Source organism: Anser cygnoides, chromosome Z, assembly GCF_040182565.1.
Source record: "Anser cygnoides isolate HZ-2024a breed goose chromosome Z, Taihu_goose_T2T_genome, whole genome shotgun sequence".
In the NCBI taxonomy this organism is placed as follows: domain Eukaryota; kingdom Metazoa; phylum Chordata; class Aves; order Anseriformes; family Anatidae; genus Anser; species Anser cygnoides.
Genome location: NC_089912.1, coordinates 71,968,753 through 71,988,323, shown reverse-complemented (window position 1 = coordinate 71,988,323; position 19,571 = coordinate 71,968,753). Strand labels below are relative to the sequence as shown.

General features: G+C 40.8%; 1 long non-coding RNA gene across 1 annotated transcript in view; it reads left to right on the top strand.

The window, feature by feature from the left end:
• The first annotated feature begins 967 nt into the window (after positions 1-967).
• Positions 968-19,571, top strand: part of LOC106035642 (uncharacterized) — a 30,914-nt gene continuing 12,310 nt past the window's right edge. The window contains exons 1-3 of the long non-coding RNA XR_010827554.1: positions 968-1,081; positions 4,661-4,719; positions 5,257-5,328. This is a non-coding gene — a long non-coding RNA (uncharacterized lncRNA). The remainder of the gene's footprint in view (positions 1,082-4,660; positions 4,720-5,256; positions 5,329-19,571) is intronic.

Here is a 19,571-nt window from a genome sequence, read left to right as displayed (position 1 = left end):
AGTATGAAGACAGGGCCCAAAAGACAAGGCTCACAACCTTTTTCAGGTTGAAGAGGCACACAAGAGCTGTGTTGCAGCTGGCCTCTGAAAAGAACCACCCTTGGGAGAAAGAAACTATTTTAAACTGCCCTCGTGTTCCTGTCCTTTCCCAGTGACTCATGCTGTCCTGCCTGCTCTGTTTCAAGGTTTAATTCTGTACTAGGACATCAATTGGAAACAGCTGGAGGCCTGTCCATACCTACTGACAACACGCTCATTTTGACTCCTACAGAAACAGGGAGAGGGAGCTTGAAGGACCCCAAGCAATTCAAAAAAAAAAAAAAAAGACATAAAATTTTAAAAATAAAATTACTGACTGCAAGAGAGTGCAAAGTGCAATGTCAGCCTTGGCACTGTGCTTGCCTATTGGGCTGGCAAAGGTGAGGGAGGGCAAATAACTTTGTTTGTAGCCACAGGGTGAGACCTTACTGCAACTGTGAATAGCCTGTTCTGGACCCTAAGAAGTAGCTAGAGCAGTATCACTTAAATAAAAATGAAGTCAGGAACTTAACACTGCAGGATTCTTTTTGCTATATTGGTCAGGGGAGAAAACGATTTAAAGTCCCATTTCCCATCATCTTTTAGAGTAGAAAGTGTTTAACCGTTAAATGCTGAATGAAATAACTTAAGCCATGTGGTTAGGTCTAGTACAGAGTGTCTGCTCTGAAATAATCTTCCACAGAAATGGTGGTATATAAAGAGTTGAAGAAAGAAAATGCCAAAGAGCAATAAAATAAATGCCCTGACTCTTATGGTACAGCTGCCTTTGCATGCAGTCAGCCAGTGCCAGCAGTTATACTGTTGCCACTGTTAAATCATTTTCTAAATTCTGACGGTTTTTGTTATTGTAGCAAATCTGACCTCATCGTGGTCCCATGCCAGGACCAAAGAGCTGCTCTATTTACCCACTGTTGATGCAATATTTAAACTCAAAAGCTTTCCAATAGCCATTTTGGATGGAGAAGAAAAAAGCAGTTTTAGAACAGCAACTTCTGCCTGGAACATAATTTAAGGTATTAGCCATTCTGTCTCATCTAAGATGGTGAGTAAAGCCTTCTTTTTCTTTTTTCTAGAAGCCCATACTTCTGGAACAATTTTCTGTCTTTTCAGTTCAAAAAGACTTTGCAGGGGAGGAGGGATGCTTCAAAACCAGATTTAAGTCCAAATTAAAATCCTGGGTCCTAGCAAAGAGCTGTTTTAGTTACTTCTTTGTGCTTTTTTTTTTTTTTTTTTTTTTTTTTTATTACATATTTTAAAAGACCAAAAGAACCACTAGAACACTTTGTCTGACCTCTTGTATCACTTTGTTTGACCACAGAATTTTTGTCTGTTAAAGACATGCTTGTCTGGGGAGCATCTTCTGGGTATTTTGCTCTTGATCTGAAGATTTCAGATCACTACTTGTCTTGACAGTGACAATAATACAGCTATGGTAATCACCCTTTTCTCTCTGATCATACAGAGGTTCAGTATCCTTCATCTGACTGCGACACCAATGGTAGCCTACTGTGAAATGGAATAAGGCTACCCACCATCTCAATGGCACAAAAAGTGCTGCCCTGCCTCTCCTATCACCTTGTGCCCTATTCTTCCCAAGCAATTAAATTCAGCAATTGAATAACAAAAAAACGAGCTAACTAACTAACAAAACCACCTCAGATTAGTTTAGTCTGATTATGGAAGGGTCAGACAAGCACCAGAACCTCAGTCTAGGAGCAGTGATGGCAAAGCAAGCCCTTCCCTTACACTTGTTGGATTGGCTCTGCTGTAGCCACAAATTGCCAGAAGTGAGGGGGAAAGGCTTTTGACCTCAAGGTTCCTTAACACACATGCAGAAAACAGTAAAATCCAAGCTAAATTCAGCTCTACAGGACTGCTGTTAGTTATATTTAAGTACATCAACTGAGTAGAAAAAAATGTGCCGTTGCATCCTGAGTGATACAGAGGGGAAATCATGAAGGTCATAACCAATACTTAAACTAGTATCTCTCTTGAGCCCTTAATTTTCAGTACAATCCAGGATTTTAGTACCTGAGATGCTTATTTTAATTTCCTCCTCTGAAGATTATGACCAAGAAATCTGATATGGCATGGCTGTTTTTCAAAGAGAAATTCTCTGAGTGGTAAGTGTATGTCTGTTTTTTTGGCTCGGTATGAGTTTGCTGTAGTGGTTGATGAGTTTCAGCCACATCATTTCCTTGGGTCTTTGGTATACTGGAAATACACCACACTTCAGGGTAAACGTGATAAATTATATATCATCACGCTTTTTGTGTGTTCACAGCTTACTATATGTATGATGCGTGGTGGCTTTCATTAAAAGGTTGCATCCGAGCAGCAGGGCAGCAGGGCTGCAATTGCCCTTTTTGGCTTCTCTTTGTGAAGTCAGATAAACCCGTGGGGAGGAAACTGTGACGGCTCTGAGACCTGAGGGTTCAGCAGGGGGATGGAGAGCTGGGGGAGGCCACGACACATTACAGCAGTTACAGAGCCCTGTCTGTGGCAAAGAACAAGCTGCAGCCAAGCCTCAGAGGTGCTGAAAGAACAAACAGATGTCCTCAAGAGCTAGCAAAGACTCTGTACTCTTTATTACAAAGCCATCAGGCTGCTGGAAGTTGTTAGAGTGAGAGCAGAAACAAAAAAGTATGGACACTGCAGCGTTACTATGGGTGGAAAGAAACATGGTGTTTGGGATGCTTGGTTTTGGCTACTCATCGTGTTTTTAAAGTTTGTCCTTACACAGTTTTAAAAACTTTCAATAGTTTTAAAAAATATTTTAATAGGCAATTTTTAGTGCTTCCGGAAGCATGCTGAGTCCATATTTGTGTAATTAAATTTAAGCATTGACTTTGCAATAACTTCATATGACACTCTTTGGCTCTTTGATGGGCTTTATTTTAAGTAGTAAAACTTGCAAGTCAGAGAGCAACAAGACACTCTTTTTGAGGCTGATGTGCTTCCAAAAACTAGAAAGAAGGTGGTAAAGAGAATCAGAAGAGCTATGCCCTAGCGTGTCTATCCCTACCCCCAAACCAGGTCCCACGTGTGCTCTCCAGTCCGTTTGATTCTCTCTCTTGCTTGACCCAGGCCCTTAGTCCCCAGATCCTCCAGGTTTCCACTCTGCAACTTCTCCCAATCCAGAAGTTGTACCACTTGTATCACTTGCCCTCCAAACTTTCTTCCAAACCCTGTCCCAGTTTAAGTCTGCCCCAGCTCCTAGCCTGGTAGAGGCTCTTGTGCTCCACCACCGCTGTCCACCAATATACCCCTCGCCCTCTGATAATGTCCCCCATTGCCAGGTTCTCCAGGGACCTGAGCCTCTACCAGCTCAAAGCTGAGCTGCTCTGACAGTCTGTGCCCAGAAGAGACTCTGGAAACTAAAGCTAGGGTACAGGCAGATAGAAAGTGAAGTGCTTATTTTACTCATGTGAAATATAGAAAGCAGACTCCCTTTTAAGTTTAAGCTCTGAGAATTCCTAAGGATATTTTCATCCTTTCTTCTTTGCTTCTGCTTGAGCTAGACCACTTCACAAAAGGAACAATCTTCCTGCATCGATGCATGTACTGAGCACTCTGCCAACCCTCTATCTTCTAGCTTGGCACATTTTTCCTTCTGTGCAAATTCCAGTAAATGTTTTTGTTAAACAGAGAGGAAAATGTTTGATAGATGCCATGAAAAACACTTTCTCTCTCTTAGCCAAACCACAATAACTTTTTAAAATGAATTAAATTTCCATAATGCATCAGAGAGACTGTGATCAATAAAATTGAGTGGAAAATAATTTTTTTTTTGACATGGAATTACAAAAAGAGCAAGAATGAATGTAATCTATATCTGATAATTAGTACAAGACTTAACACACACTCACACTACATCACAAAATCTCTGAAGCTGAAACTGAGATATCTGAATCACAAATGGTGTGTGAACCTAATGAAAGTGTAAGGTATATCTGATAATTCAGTTATTTTATCACAGGGAGGTGGTTGTTGTTATTATTATTATTATTGTGACTGTTACTGTTACTGTTATAATATTTTGGAAATTCATTTTTATCTGATCAGATCATCCTGTTATTCAAATCAAGCTTATATTATCACTGTCATCTTGTTATAAGTTAATGACCATGTAGCTTGTATTGATTTTTTTAAGAGCAAAAATATACAACAAATGCTCAAGTTCCTTCTGCTGAAGTTACCCTGCTAACTCTAGAAAGACCCAAGCAGGTTATTATATTTGCTCCTAGTAAGGAGCAGAAATAAAAAACAAAATATTTTCAAAATATTTTTAAATTCCATGCCCACTGATTTGCAGAATAAATCTAAATTCCCTACTCTTTTCTGGGAATATTGGCATAGCAAAGAAATGAGCAAAAAATCAGCAGAAATAATGTTTCAGGCTGGAAAATAATTAATTAAATAAATAAAAGGTCTAAAATGCTCACATGACAAACTTTTCAAGGCTACTATGTTACCCAGTCTTTGCAGTGACTTTGTTTCTTATTTTGTTGTTGTTTTTCATAAATATATGAAATACATTTATAACAACATATAAATTCTTCTGAAATTTTCCTTCCTTTGCAGATTGGTGATCATCTGCAAATATGCTTGTATTTTTCAGCATCCAGAAAACGTGTGCATTTGCCACCTGCATTTGCAAAGCCTAAGTCCTTCAGCAGTGTAAGTAATGACACCTCTGCAGAACTGCCTATCCCAAAATCACAGAATCACAGAATCGAAGGGGTTGGAAGGGACCTCGAAAGATCATCGGGTCCAACCCCCCTGCCAAAGCAGGTTCCTTAGAGCAGGATGCCAAATCAGTGTGCAGCCGGACACCACCACTACCTGCTCTGTTTCCTTTTGCTATTTTTCCATTCTGTTTCTAACTGATGCAACTGCTAACCTGCTACTGAGTGACATTCTACAATCATAACCTTTCCCAAGCATTTCATCTAGGTTGAAATTTTGTTAGTGGGTGTGTAGCACCCATGAAAAAAAAAAAAGCTCCAGGGATCTTCTTCCTCAGTTCCCTCTAGTGCGTCAGCAGGACAGCAGATTATAGAGATGAAGCCAGTAATAGTTATTTTCTAATTCTTAGTCCTAAAAACCTCTGCACAGCAGAACTTTGCTCTGTCTCACAACGCTTTGTCTCTCCTCAGGGCTTTTAACACCCCAAGCCTTTCTGGTTTGCTTCAGATCCTTTCTTTCCTCCATCAGGTAATCTTGCCTGGACTCCTAGCAGCTCCGGTGCTCCTTCAGTGAAATCCTGGCTCAGCTAAAACCAATGATGTAAGTTCTCTGGCCTGCAGGAAAGTCAGGGTTTCATCTCTCATTCTTGCAAACTTTTTTCACTCTACCCCTTCATTCTTATTTTTCATTTCCTCTTGAAATTTCATAAGCCTCGTTCTTCATTGCTGTTTCACAGACATTTGCCTCAATTTCTCCATTTCCTTTGTTTTCTTTGCTCTTCAGAGGCTCCACGTCTCTGAAGCTCTGAAAAAAAACCAAAACAAAATGTTGTCCATGTCCTGTTTAAAACACTATCAACGGAGCCCATTTATAGGCTGAGTACATATAGAGCCAAGTCTCATTGCAAAAGTGAATGTTTGCTCACCTTCCAGGACTAGCTGTCTGTTCCTTTATAACACCATACAGCTTCCATTTTCACATCCTTGCCTGACTATTTTATTGGGTTTTAGGCCATTTCCAAAATACTGTTGCTTACAAATGCAAACAATTCTTGGCATTTTCTTTCCTGAATGCAAACTAAACTTCTGATATCCAGACCCACGCACATTTTTAGTTTATGATGCCCAAATGATGCAATAGGCACAGTCTCAAAGAATGACCTTTTGCTTTGCTGGAAGGATGCCTAAGCCTCCTCCTCTTCATGGTTCTCTGTTTAGAGGTGGTTAAAGTGCCATGGTTTTGTGGGTGTTATTTTGTGAATTGTTTTGACTGCCAGTCCACTGCATGATAACCACATGTCCTTAGTGATTGCTCCTTGGATAAAGCAAATTAGACTGAAGGTCTTTCAAGCAGGAGCTTACAGTTATGTGTAAAAGCAAGCAAGGAGAAAGCAAAGAGTAATACTGCAAGCCCGAATGGTGACCTGCTGTATTCTTATGTGAAAGGGAGGAGGTTTGGGAAAGATTGATTCAATCAATCAGCTAGTGGGTAAATAGTTACTTCTATAGATGCAGAAAGGATGTTTATTAATGAAGATCTCTGTACTTAGAACACACTTGTTTTATCTTTAAAACCATCAAGCTGTGAGCTTGCAGCACTGCTCCTCCTGTTTACCCTACAGACTTGGAATTTTCCCTTGGGAGAAGCCTTCACACCACAGCAAGATCCAGAACTTTCTTTGAAATGCCTCCAAAAACTATCTCTCTGTCCTATCCATATTCTGACTCTTTGAGAATTCAAAATCACTGCTCCTGTGGATAAGGAGCTTGTAGGTGCTGTTTGAAACTTGAGTTTCAATTCCTGACTCAAACAGCAGTTGGCTTAAAATAAATGGCAGTTCTGTGAATGTGTGTTTTCTGGTTAGGAAAATATCACCTCCTTCCCTGCAGGGATCAGAATAAAAGAGTTTTCTCTCCCTTTCTCTCTGCCCTTTCCCACCAATATTCATGTTCTTGAGGAAATTTCCTGTTTAATTTAGTTTACACTTGCTGCTTTTTCAGAGTTTGAAGCTTGTTAGCATTTCTACCAGCCTTTGCAAATGCTAGAAAACAGTGATCACCTTTGGGGTGTGGGATGTGATAACCAGAACTGTGCTACAGTCTGAAAACAAATTTAGAAAATGATAATTGTAGATGTTGTGGCTGGAGTTACAGCTGCATGATTTTGATTCCAACTTCTCACTTCAGAATTACACTATAGCTTGAAAACCAAGAGCTGGCTGAAGGATCTTTTAAGAACTATGTGCTGTGTTTGTCATACCTTCTTAAGACACATTACAGATACCTAGGGATTTGTGTCTAGATCATTTTACTCTTAACACCTGGGTACAGGCCTATAAAAATGATTAATTATGAGTCAGGTCATTTCCATTTTCTGCTCAGAACAAACATGATCAGTTATAAAACAGTAATTAGTAATCAGTAATTAATTAAAATGCAATCTGATTGAACAGGTGGTAAGAAACTAGGAATGAGTCATGCTTGTCAAGTCTAGGATAGACTCAGAAGTACAAGCTTCTTCACTCCTTTGCTGTCAGGTGTTCTTGACAGCCTGTATCAGATTTTGTAGCATCATTTTGACTGTTTCTGAGTTTTCCTCCTTGCCTTCAAGTCAAAACTGGCAGAATCTGGATGCCAACAAATATCCCAGCCACACTGTGAGTAGTGATGCCAATGGTGCTTGTACTTGACAGTCTCCTACTGAAGAGCAAACACAGTTGTTTGGTGCCTCTGAGGTACCACTTTATTTGACTTGTCTTTTGGGAGTGGTCCTTGGAGTCAGCCATCTCCCTGCCTGTGTCCAAACCTTGCTTTGGAGGGACTTGGCTGGAGGAGCCCTGAGCTGAGCCAGATGTAGACAGTGTAGACAATTAGGCTGCCAGCATTCAGACTCACTTCTGGCCCTCTTTTGTTTGGCAGATAGGCATAGCCTTTGACTCATCTTCTAATGATGCCCTAAGGCTTATGTTTATTGTTTCTGCAGCTCCGATACTTAAAACTAGGTTAATAAGATTAAGTCTGTGTACTTCATTCAGACTGAACTCTTCACAAGTCCTTGAATTGTAAATGAATAGTGGCTGTAGGCCAGAGTATTGCAAGAGGCCACACCTGGAGTGCTCTGTCCAGCTCAGGACTGCTAAGCACAAGAAAGGCAGACCTCTACCAGTGTGAGGCCAGCAAGGGGCAATGAAGATGATGAATGAATCAGAGCATCTGATATACAAAGAGAGGATGACAGAGCTGACAAGTCTACAGTTTTGTTAACCTATTTGACACACATGTGAAAGTGCATTCACAAACCTGTTAGATACTTGTGCGGAGAAACGCCCAGCTTTGCTGAGCTCATCCAGATTATTTACATCCAAATATTTTGGATTTAATACTTTGGTATTTTAGCTTTGAAAATCAGTGTTAGCTGTATGTTCTGCAGAATATTTTTCTCCCTCCCTCTCCTTCTGATGGAATTGCTCTCCACAGACAGCATTTTCAACCACACTGGGCTGAGGAAGTAATTTTCATAGAATCATAGAATGGCTTGGGTTGGAAGGGACCTTAAAGATCGTCTAGTTCCAAACCCCCTGCTAGGGGCAGGGATGCCACCCACTAGATCAGGTTGCCCAGGGCTTCATCTAGCCTGGTCTTGAACACTTCCTGGGATGGGGCATCCACAGCCTTTCAACAACCTCACCACCTTCTGAGTGAAGAATTTCCTCCTAACATCTAATCTAAATATCCCCTCCTTTAGTTTAGAAGCATTCCTCCTTGTCCTGTCATTATCTGACTGAGCAAAAAGTTGTTCTTCATCTGTTTTATAAGCTCCCTTTAAATATTGAAAAGCTGCAATAAGGTCGCCCCAGAACCTACTCTTTTTTAGGCTGAACAGCCCCAGCTCTCTCAGCCTTTCTTCATAGAGGAACACGGGCTCCTTTAAGGAGGGGTGAGGAGAAGCCACATCTCCTCTGATATGCTGTGTGTTGCAACCAGCCCTGCAGGGTTTCCTTTCGCAAGCTTGAGCTCTGACTGGTGCCAGCAGCAAAAATTTGTGCTCACAAGTGAAAGGGGCAACCTTTGTAAGGGTGGTAAGGGGCAGCTTTTTTACAAAAGCTGGAAGCAGCAACAAGCTGTACTGCTGCTACTCTTCCTTGAATTTCCTCCAGATAGAAGCTTTTGAAAGATTTATCATGTGAGCATTCATTTAAAAAAGTTAATAGCCTGGGGACCAAAAACTGACTACAAGCTTATAGGCTGCCTGCAAGGTCATCATGGAAGGTCGTAAACCGAAGAACTGCTGTGGATATGATATGCCCAGGAGTGATGGACAGAACAAAAACAGGAGCTGTCAGACCCAGAGAGACAGTCACAAGGAAAATAATGAATGATATTCACAAAAAAAGTGAGGTGTAGGAACTAGGAAGACTAGTTCTGATATTAAAACACTTTGGTCATTTGTAGGAAAAGGGCAGGGATAGAAAATTTTTTAATGACAGTCATGTGCTTTTTCTGCATTTTCCCCAAGGGCAGTGGAGTATTTTCATAGATCTACAACTAATTTTCGAGTTCTGGATTTCAAGCCAACTCTTCAATTAGCTAAACACTTCAGTATTTTTAGAAAGAGTACTAAATGTGTGCTTTCAGCCAAGTTAGTCACACACATGAGCACATTTTTTTTTTAACTAAACAGTCTATTATTCATGAAAGGCTAATGAGTACATTTGAGGAGATAAAGAAGGAATTAATACTTCTTTCTGCAACAGCAACGATCATATACTTAACGTGGTAAGTCAAAACCTACCCAGAACTAGGGCAGAAAATAAACAATGTTTTTACAAACAAAATGCCTATCCTGAAAGACTTGGCTTCTTCCACACAAACATTACAGAAGATGGGAGGGGTTTCTTTTGAATGAAGTGAAGCTAAGTATTTCTCTGTGTAATTAACTGGTGAAGATAACAGTGAAGCTATTACTAAACAGAAGTGATCTAGTGTGCTGGTATTACCTGGCTGAATGTGAATCTACTTATGATGCCGGCCATTTTAGCAATATGACTTCAATACTAGTTTTATCTCATTTCAAATCAGTCTTTCAATTTTTCTGTAACATTATGTTATTATATGGTTGAATTCCTATATTTAATGATAGATCTCACTTTTAATTTTTTCTCATCTTTAAGTTAACTTTTTTAAACTCCAAGTTTTCTTCTGAAGTCTTTCAAATCTGTGAAGCTCCATAAAGCATTTTCTCATGAGCATACTGAAGTGACTGAGTTATGTTGTGTCCTGAGAAGTTTTAGCAACTATTTCAATAAACGAAAGTCTTACCAGATGCATATCTTCCATAACACTGAAAATTATTATCCTGTTTAAAAAAATAACCTTGTGAGTAAGTAGCATGATTCTCACGGTTAAGGCATTTAAAATTTATTACAGGACAAAGCAGTAAAATTTTACATTAGACTATGTCTTGGCAAAGACACCTCATGGATTTAGTTCCTATGTAGGAGTGATTTATTTAGTTCAGGCTTCTTGGGTCCCTGCTCATTGTTCTTTTTAGGAATTCCATACTGTTAGTAGCAACCCTATATCCTAGTAAAAGGAATTGTTATGAGGACTGTTCCCAGATCAGTTTATTTAGAGGTATCTAATTCTGTGCTCCTACTACAAAAACAACTAGGCTTGAGGGCTGTAAAATTTGAACTTCAAACCTGTTTTATCTGTACTGTATTAAAAATATGATCTAGAGTTTGAGTTAGATTCACACAGAGTGTACAGATTTATTTTCTGCCATTAGGGCATCTTACATGCCTTTGCTAAAATTCTTAGTGCGAAACTTATATTACAACGTGGGAATTTAGAAAGCAGAAAAAATGTGGTGATATATGAACTCTCACAGCAAGTGTGGTGTCTTTGCTGCTACAGACTTTGTTACCTTGGTCCTCTGTAGACCAGTAGAGCTCAGCATGATCCCCTGAGTTGTATTTTGATCGCAACTTGTCTCTTCTTAAAACACAAACACTAAATGAGAGTGAGCAGAGAACTGAAACCCTCTACTACCCTCTCTCCCATGATCATTAAATTGAAAACTCAGTCTTCTCAGCTCAGTTGGCAAGTGTAAATATCCTATATGGCAAATCCAAGACCCTGGAGTATTTGAGAGATGTAAATGAAACACAATAGATGCTTCACAGCAGGAAAAGGTTTTGTTTAGTAGTTTCTGTTTTTCCTATTGAGAGTGTTTCCAAACTCATGCTGCTGTTTTGTTCATGGTCATGTTCTAAGGTTCTTAATTAATCCCTCTTTGCTCATACTGCAGCAGCACTGACATGCTCCAGCGTCATACATGCACTGAGCTAACCCATAACAAAGGGCTGGAGATCCTTTCCTCCTCTCAAATGACACCAAATGAACAGCTCCAACAGATGGAAAAGGTACAAGGGATAAGAGGCAATGTATCGACAATATATAATGTATATATATTTATTATATGGACAAGTTTGAGCCCATTTTTGTGGGTAACCACGGCAGTGGAGAGGTGGTGACTCAGTTCAACATGTACCGGCGATGAAAGTAAAATAACCCTTTGGCCAATATAGTTACTAAGAGCTAAAACACGGGTCACTGTGACTTCACAGGGGCTAGATGAAGACAAAACAATTTTAGCAGATGACATGGCTTTATCTTCATTTTTGTCTTGTATATATATATAACACCGAGTAACAAACTGACAGGCCTCTGCATGCCAGCTGTCTAATGACTCAATGTTTTGTCGGCTTTAAAGCAGAGGCAACTGAAGGAGGAAAGTGAGGGAGGATGAAGAGAGTGATGACTTGACTTTAATCGTTTTTATTTTCCCTCCACTGCTGGCTGGGTTCTACAGCCTAAGGCTGGGGTGTTGAGCTGATGATATTGTTGCAGCTGTATGGTTTGTCCTGCACATCCACAAAGAGCAATTTCTTGATTTAGGGTGAAAGCTTGACTTATTTACTGCCTTGATGTTGAAAGGTGCTTTTTGCCATTTAAAGCAGAACAGAAGATTTCCAGTAACTTACAAAGGGATTAAAGAGTAAAACTTTTTTTTTTTTTTTCGCACAGATTAGTAAAGAGGAATTTGTGAGAGAGCCTTCCTTAATTAATGAGATTATGTAAGCATTCTTTTTTATTTTTTATTAAAAAAAAAAAAAGAAGTTCTTCTCTGGTAAAACTCATGTTCTGTTGAATATGGTCTTTCCTAAATCTGAAAAAGTTTGGGAATTGTTGGGCTCCAGTAACTGATTTGCAAGGCACAACTTGGGTCCAAGTAAGTTTTTATTTTTTTATTTTTGGGGGGGGATTCTTGTGGAAATGACAACAAACGTGGAGCCTGTAAGAGAAACCTTGAGCTCAGATCACCTTACCTTTAGCAAATGCAATCCGAATAATTATTACTGGGAGATCATATATAAGATTCATGATAATAAAATCATGTGATAACCTATCATACTGTAGTGATCGTGTAGCATCTTTTTGTGATTCATAACACAAACAGACATTTTATTTTGGCAGTCAGACTAATCTTAAATGTTTCCAGAATTTCTGCTGGCCAAATTAATAAAAAAAATATCTATATATCCTGCCAACTAAATGGCATAATTAAGAATGAAATCTTGAAAGTACACCTCAGTAAAAACAGTTAGTAGTAGAAGATAATCTTTCTTACACATAGGCCAAATACTGTAACTTCTACTTGATGATAAAGCTCATCTTTCCTGGAAGCTTACACTTTCCTGTGGATCCCAAAACCTGTGTGTAAGGTTGTGCCTGTCCCAGGCTGATATCTGTTTTGGCTTCTGGTCCACCTGATTTAGTCACAGCTCCTGCTGGTGGGTGCATGAGCCATCAGCAGGTCCAGTTGGATATCTTCTTAATGGCATCAGGGACCTGACTCGCACACTTATTCTTCACTTTTTGCCTTGGTGCTTGCAGTACCAGGAGGGAATGGGCTGTAGGATTTCCTTTTGGGAAGCCAGTAGGAGAACTGACTGAACTGGGGAAACTCGGGTGTAGATAAGCAGCAGTTGTCAGCTAAGCATAACAGATGACTGTGTAGTCTTTATATCACATTCAGTGTAATGTGTATACATACTGGCAAAAATTTAATCTGCAAATTACTGTATTTCAAAGAATAAAATCTTCAATAAACTCAAGAATAAGAATACTGATACACTTTGTTTAATCTCTAACTGGGTTCTTTTTTGGAAGTCCAGACTTTCCTGGACAAAGATTGTTTTTCACCCTGTACACTTCTTGGGAAAAAAATCTTCCCACTTGAAATATTAGTTCTGCTTTATATGCTCTACGTCATTAGAGATCTGGTTTCTTTAGATATAACAGCATTAGAAATGATTCCTGGAGCAAATATCTAAAGTCTGGAGGAGGGCTGGAAGCTTAAATCTATTCTTATCCTCAGAGATTTTAATTTTAGGCATCTCCCAGATCAGCATGTAGTATTTTGGGATTGTTTGTCTGAGGCAGTGAAATGATATGAAAAGATTCTTATGTTTTATTTGGAGAGTAATGCAGGGAATATGAAGATATTCGGGGTCAACTAGCAGCACGATGGTATGGGACACTGCGTGTCCACCAGGACAGGTGGGCAAAGGCAAGCATGCAGAGCAAACGTGGGTGGGCACCTGGGCTTCCCCTCCTGTGCCATCCCAGTGCTGCCAGCCCAGCCCAGCCCAGCAGCTGGCTGCCTGCAAAATGCCTGATTCTAATTCATTTCCCAAGCTGTGGGGAGGAGGCTGTGACCAGTGACAAGACGGTGTCCTCTTCTGCCAAAGCCCAAGTCCTCAGGAAAAATATTTGTTAACCACTTAGGCTGTTTTGTAAAAGCATGTGATGAAAGCAAACGCTTCCTTCAATGACTTCTACAAACATCACAAAACCTGTTACTGGACCAATGCTATTTAGCTAATTCGTTTACCACTGGTGTCAAACCTTTCTTTCTTTGTTTTCTAGCATATCTCCGTCTCACCTTACTCATTTGACATATTAACTGAACTCATTAGAGGAGAAGAGATCTGAGCCAGCTGGATTTCACTCAAACTGGATTACTTCATCGGGACATGCAATCCATCAGAGAGGATAAAGTAAACACTCTGTTGGGTCATAGTCTTCCTGCAGTCCAGTCCATTTAAAATCCTGTATGAGATCACTGCAGTCACTAAGCAGATTACACACTTGCCATTGCAACACGGGGGAATGTGTCAGGAGCAAAAGGTTTGCATCTAGGAACAGCAGATTGGCTGTTCTCACCCTGGGCAGCCCTGCTCCTGCTGGTGCTGCCAGACCATGCCTGCCTGAGGCATTTAGAGTGTCCCCCATCTGATGGCAATGCATCATTTAAATAGAAATGGGATATTACTATTTCAGTTTTATGGATGTATGTTTTATTATATTGAAATTATTTTAAAAGATTGACCTGCTTCCTATTCTTCCACCAACACAAGGCAAATCTCAAAGATGCATATGACCAAATACCCACTAATCAAACGCCAGTAGCAGATGGAAAGCAAACAGAGACATAGTTGCTGTCAACGCGTTATTAGCAAAGAGTATTATAGTCATGGAAGCTAGTCCTGCCAAACCAGGTGCTCAGGTATCCCTGCTTGCCCCTGTGAGCTCTCTGAGGTCAGTGGAGGCCCTTGCAAGGCTCTATCTGTCTTGTGCCACTGGCTACGGCTCTGATGGGAAAGCCCTCCTGCTGCACCAACATTCATGTGCATCGTTAGCCTAATTTGCTAAATCGTCCATAAATAATGCCTACCAGCTGCACATTGCTCAACACCACACCTCAGTATCTATGGTGCTGCTGCAGGCTGCAATGTGGTCAGGGTCTCTGCTCCGTGCGGGGCTCTCACAGCCGTGGTGGGAGTTGTTCCTTTGTGCCTGGCTGAGGACCAGACTGGCTGCAGCCCAGCTGAGAGCATTCAATGGCACTGTCTCTCTTTTTCCTGCCTCCGGGGCTGCCAAGGCAGCAGCTTCTTCGTATGGCAGGAACATGAATTATTTGAGTATTTTTGTTTCAGCCAATGAGAATGTTCAAAATACCATACTGGTATTCAATAAGAAAAGACTCTTCTTAAGCACATACTAAAATCACTGTAAGGATCTACTTTTTTCTTTTTTTTTTTTTTTTTTTTCCCCTCCCCCCTGCCCCAGTTGTAGAGAGCAACAGTTTGGGGAAATCCGGAGCAATGAGACATAAAAGATCTGCTTAGAGCTCACTGGAGGGACTTTGTAGAATAGCATTTCTCTGAAATGTGCAATTGCAACAAAATCCTTTATAAAGGAAACAAAGCACACTGGAATTGTTTTAAAATGGAAAAAATGTAGTTGTTTTCATTGTCTTTTTGGAACAGCTTTTTAAAAAGTATATTATATTGAAACCTAGCAGCTTGGAAAATGCTTTGGCATTTCACTAGGAAGAAACCTGAATTTTTGGGCTTTTATCCAGCTTAAAATGAAGTTAAACTTCAAAATGTGAAAAACTTTTCTAGCTAGAATTTCCGTTCTTCATATGACTGTCGTATTTTCCGTGTCCTACTTACACTGCAAGAACAGGACATGAAAGCAGTTGCAAGCTAAGATTTTGTTAGCAGGCAGATTCCCGGAGAGTTTGTTCTTCCATACATTAAAATTGCCTAATTCTATTCTCTAATTACTTTTTCCAGCTGCTGAGAGATTTTGTACTGATTTCCTATTGGCAAGGAAATTCCACTTGAATGTGGAAAGAAGGAAAATCAGAATGGGAAGCCAGTGTCCGATTAAAGAAAAAATGTTTTGTCAGTATTACACATGTGGCAAGAAAAGAGCATAATTCTTTTTAAGCAGCAAGTCTATCACAGATGCCATGTCAAACTCTGTTCTTCCACTGTTATGAGAGTTTCCACATGGTATTTCAAAGGACAACACAAATTTGTCAGATACTTTTTTTCTGTATGAAATACTTTGGTTTTGCCCATTGTATGGTCCTAGCCTTGTGTTACAGTCTTGATGATATACAGGAATATTCCATACAGCACCCCTTTTCTCCCATTCAGGAATATTCCTTGTAAAGGGTCTGTATGCAAATCCTTCTTAACTGAAGTCATTGGAAACAAAAATTCCTCTGTCTCTCTTATCAAATTGCACTGTGGGATAAGATAGGCTTCAAAACACACCTATATTCACCTCACCCGTAAGCTTACTGATTGATTTAATGGTTTATTATTGCTATTATTTTTTATTGCTTATTATCAACCATTGTAATCAAAACCAAATGCAAAGGGAAGATGTGCAACGTCCTCACTCCTTGCACTAATCAACCCAGACTCCGTGTCTTGGAGAGGCCCCAACTCCATGGGTGCTTCTGACTGCAGCTGTAGTTTATAGAAGCCCGAAAAAGCAGCTAAAACTTTAGAGTTAACGTTCATCTCTATATGCCAGAGTAAGGTTACCACAGTGCTGCACAGCCAGGTTTTTGTGATGGGATACTCTGTCTGATTGTGCTTATGTGTGGTTACATCTTATATGTGTTTGCAAGCCTTCTGCTTGCTAGAGGTGGCTCCACTGAAATGAACTTATCCCACATCTTCTAAAATTCCTCTCTATAGACTCCCTTTCGATAGGACACCTTCACCTTCTTTTCCAATATGTTCAGAAAAACCACATTCCTCAGTAGACTGTCTTCTCATTTGTGCTGGTTTTGCTGGTATGGCTTTTCCTCTGCATTTTCTCTAATGTCAGCCCAATATATATTCTGAATGACTTGGAAGCTCTCCTCTCCCTGGATGCCTCAAACATTTGACAAATCATGCACATAATCAACAACGTATCATCCAATTGCCAAAAGCTGACTCTTCTTCAGCTTGACCAAATCACAAATCCCATGTGAATCCATCTCCTATCTAGGCCAAGGATTTAAAAGGCAGCTGTATCATGACTCTTAATCAGTTGTCTGAAGTATTACGCAAACCATACAAACAATTACATAATTTATCCTTTGTTTAACATTAACTGATAACCTTTATTGATCATGGGCTACTCTTTCTTTGAATAATCTGTATGTAAAGTTATTTAAATATGTACCCATATTTAATATCTTTTCAGGGAACTATCATAGAAACCTGTCCAATAGGAGTCCTTAATAAGCTCATTTTACAGTGTCTTTTCTCAAAACTGAGCTCATTCCCTTCATTGACAAAACCACAATGGAACATTCTTTAAGTGAGTGCAAATTAGTTGAATGCTGGGGTTTTGTTTGGTCCTTGACAGGCTTGGCATCCTGTGGTAGCAGTGGCATTGCCAGCTGACTCTTCCCACCACAGGGGAAGCCTCAGTGCACACTGGTGAGGTTTTGGTCTCCATGCCCCCGCTCTCGTTAGGAAGGATCCGAAAATAGGATGTAGTAATGCCTCACCTTTTTTACAGATGGGACTTACTGCAGCCTCATTGTGTGGGCAAGACAAATGCAGCAAGATTTAGACTACAAACCCCAGCTCAGCTGTCCAGAGCTGCCTGTGGATCCCTGATGCAACAGCATCCCTGCTCCCAGGCAGCAAGCAGTCCTGCAGCCTGCCAAAAAGCTCCTCCACAGCTTTGCATCTGGACTCATGGGATCCAGACGTGCCCCTCACCTCCGTAGAGTGGTCCTGCCACTTCTGCACCTGCTGAGCTGGCAGCAGGGGTGGCGTGGAAGTCAGCTGTTGGGTCCTCGTTCGTCTGGACCAGTGCACTGTCAGCTAAGTGAGCTCATCTCCACCAACTGTTGTTGAAAAAGGGCTTTCACAGTCTGTAGGGGGATGGATCCCATCTGCCTCCGAGTAGCGACACGCCTGGTCCTTGCTGAGATGTTGGATCTGTTCTGGTGCCAGATGTTTTGTTAGCTGGGCTGGCCAGCCGGAAAAATTCTCGTGGTTTCATGGGGAGTGTGATAGCTCTTCCGTCAGCTGGGTCTGCTTGTCTACCAGGCAGAATTTAATCAGCGTCAAAGGTACTAAAGAAGGGCACAGGAAATACTGCCTGCTTTTTGGCTTCATAGGTAAAATCTGATATGTGTCAGGTCTATTTAGCTGCTTTAATAAGGTTAAGTTGAGGTAACATCAAATTTCAGATTTGATCCCAGGGTTCTCTTGATATGCCAACTTTATATTGCTTGCAAGTAGCCAACTACTCATAAAGAGGTTAAGTTCTGTGAACCTGGAAAGAAATTAACTCCTTCCATTACACTGCCTCACTTCTTCCATCACTTGTCCTGGCAGAAGTGTCAGTGTCAAGACTCTCTTGACATTTTTCATGTGTCCGGCCACAGATGTCCTCAACATATTAAAGCTCTTTTGAAATAGTCATTGTGAATATATGTAGTCCTGCCCTTGCTATATACATTCCTAAGAGTATTCATGTACCTCATCTAGGCAAGGTGTGTAGATAGGATGGATTTACACGAGTCCTGAATATGTTTGGTGTGTATGGATGTCATGAGGTAAAGTTTTCTCAGTCCTACTCATATCTTAGCATGTCACGGTTTTCTATAGGTACTTGGCAGGGTTCTGGTGATAAGATATTGACATAGAAACCATAATTTGTAAAATAATGGTAATCTCAAAGAGGGCTGGTTATGGCAGAAATTTCAGGTGCCTGGCAGAGTGCTCCCATGCAGCAGTGAGACAAAGATGGAAGAAGCCATTCAGAGAGCAGAACAAAGACTTGCTCACTGCTTGGGGCTGCAAAGAAACTGTAGTTTGCAAAGGAGAGGTGTTTCTAGGAGACATCTGCTGTTTCCGCCTGCGTGCATCTCTTCACAGGGCAGTGAGGGGGTTTCTATGACCCATCAGTGAGCTGGCTTAGCTCTGTATACCAGGCTGGAAACATCAACTCTGTTACGGTCAAATGAGGTCTTCTGGACAAAAGATAACAAATTGCAACCTCAAAGTTTGAGGTCACTTGAGATGGTCACGGGGACACAACAAGAAAAAGGAAAAAAAGCTGAATCCTGATTTTGGTTTCCTTTTCCTTCTCTAGTGCTGGGGAAGTGCTGCTCCAAGCAGAGGAGCCTTCCAGCTGCAGATACTGCAGGAAGGATACAGGGCCAAAAGGAAATTACAAGAAGCAGCAGAGAGATTGAGGCCCAAACCCCACACACTCATTCTGCAGTGTCTGACTGTATACGTATTAACCAGGCACAGTTTAAATAGTGAGGTATGTGTTAATTGACATGAAACAAGCACTTGCATGTATATAAGGGGCAGTGTGATTGTATCTGTAGCACAAGATGGAGCAGAAGTGCTCTGGCTCCTGAAGGCAGACAGATTGTCCTGCAGATGTTATAGCCTGTTGCCATTCATTCCCCTGCTCAGGTGAGGTCCCATTCTTGTGCTCCTGTAGAAGGCCCTGTTTGAATTTACTACGTAGCTGATTTGCTTGACCTTTGTTCTTGCCTTTTTTTTTTTTTTCTTTCTTTGGTTACTCATCTTTAAGCTTGAAAATGCTCTCATCTACAGTTGAAAATCTAACCATACCTCTCTCTCACATTACATGCCATACAATACACATGCCACATAGACCCATTCAGGTCTCCTCAGCTTCAGCTTGGCTGATACAAGATCAGGTTTTCTCCAGCGGGCCAGAGGACCAGGCTGACATACTTTACAGGACTGGAGACTTTCTACAGCCCAGGCAGGAGGATCTGCTGCTTGCTGCAAGCTCTGCTGCCCCCTGACCACCTCTGCTCCACCAGCACAATGACACCCTCTGCTCCGTGATGCAACAAGTTTTAGCTCATCATGAATTTATTCCTTCTTCCCTGTCAAGGGAAGACCAAGGGGAGGG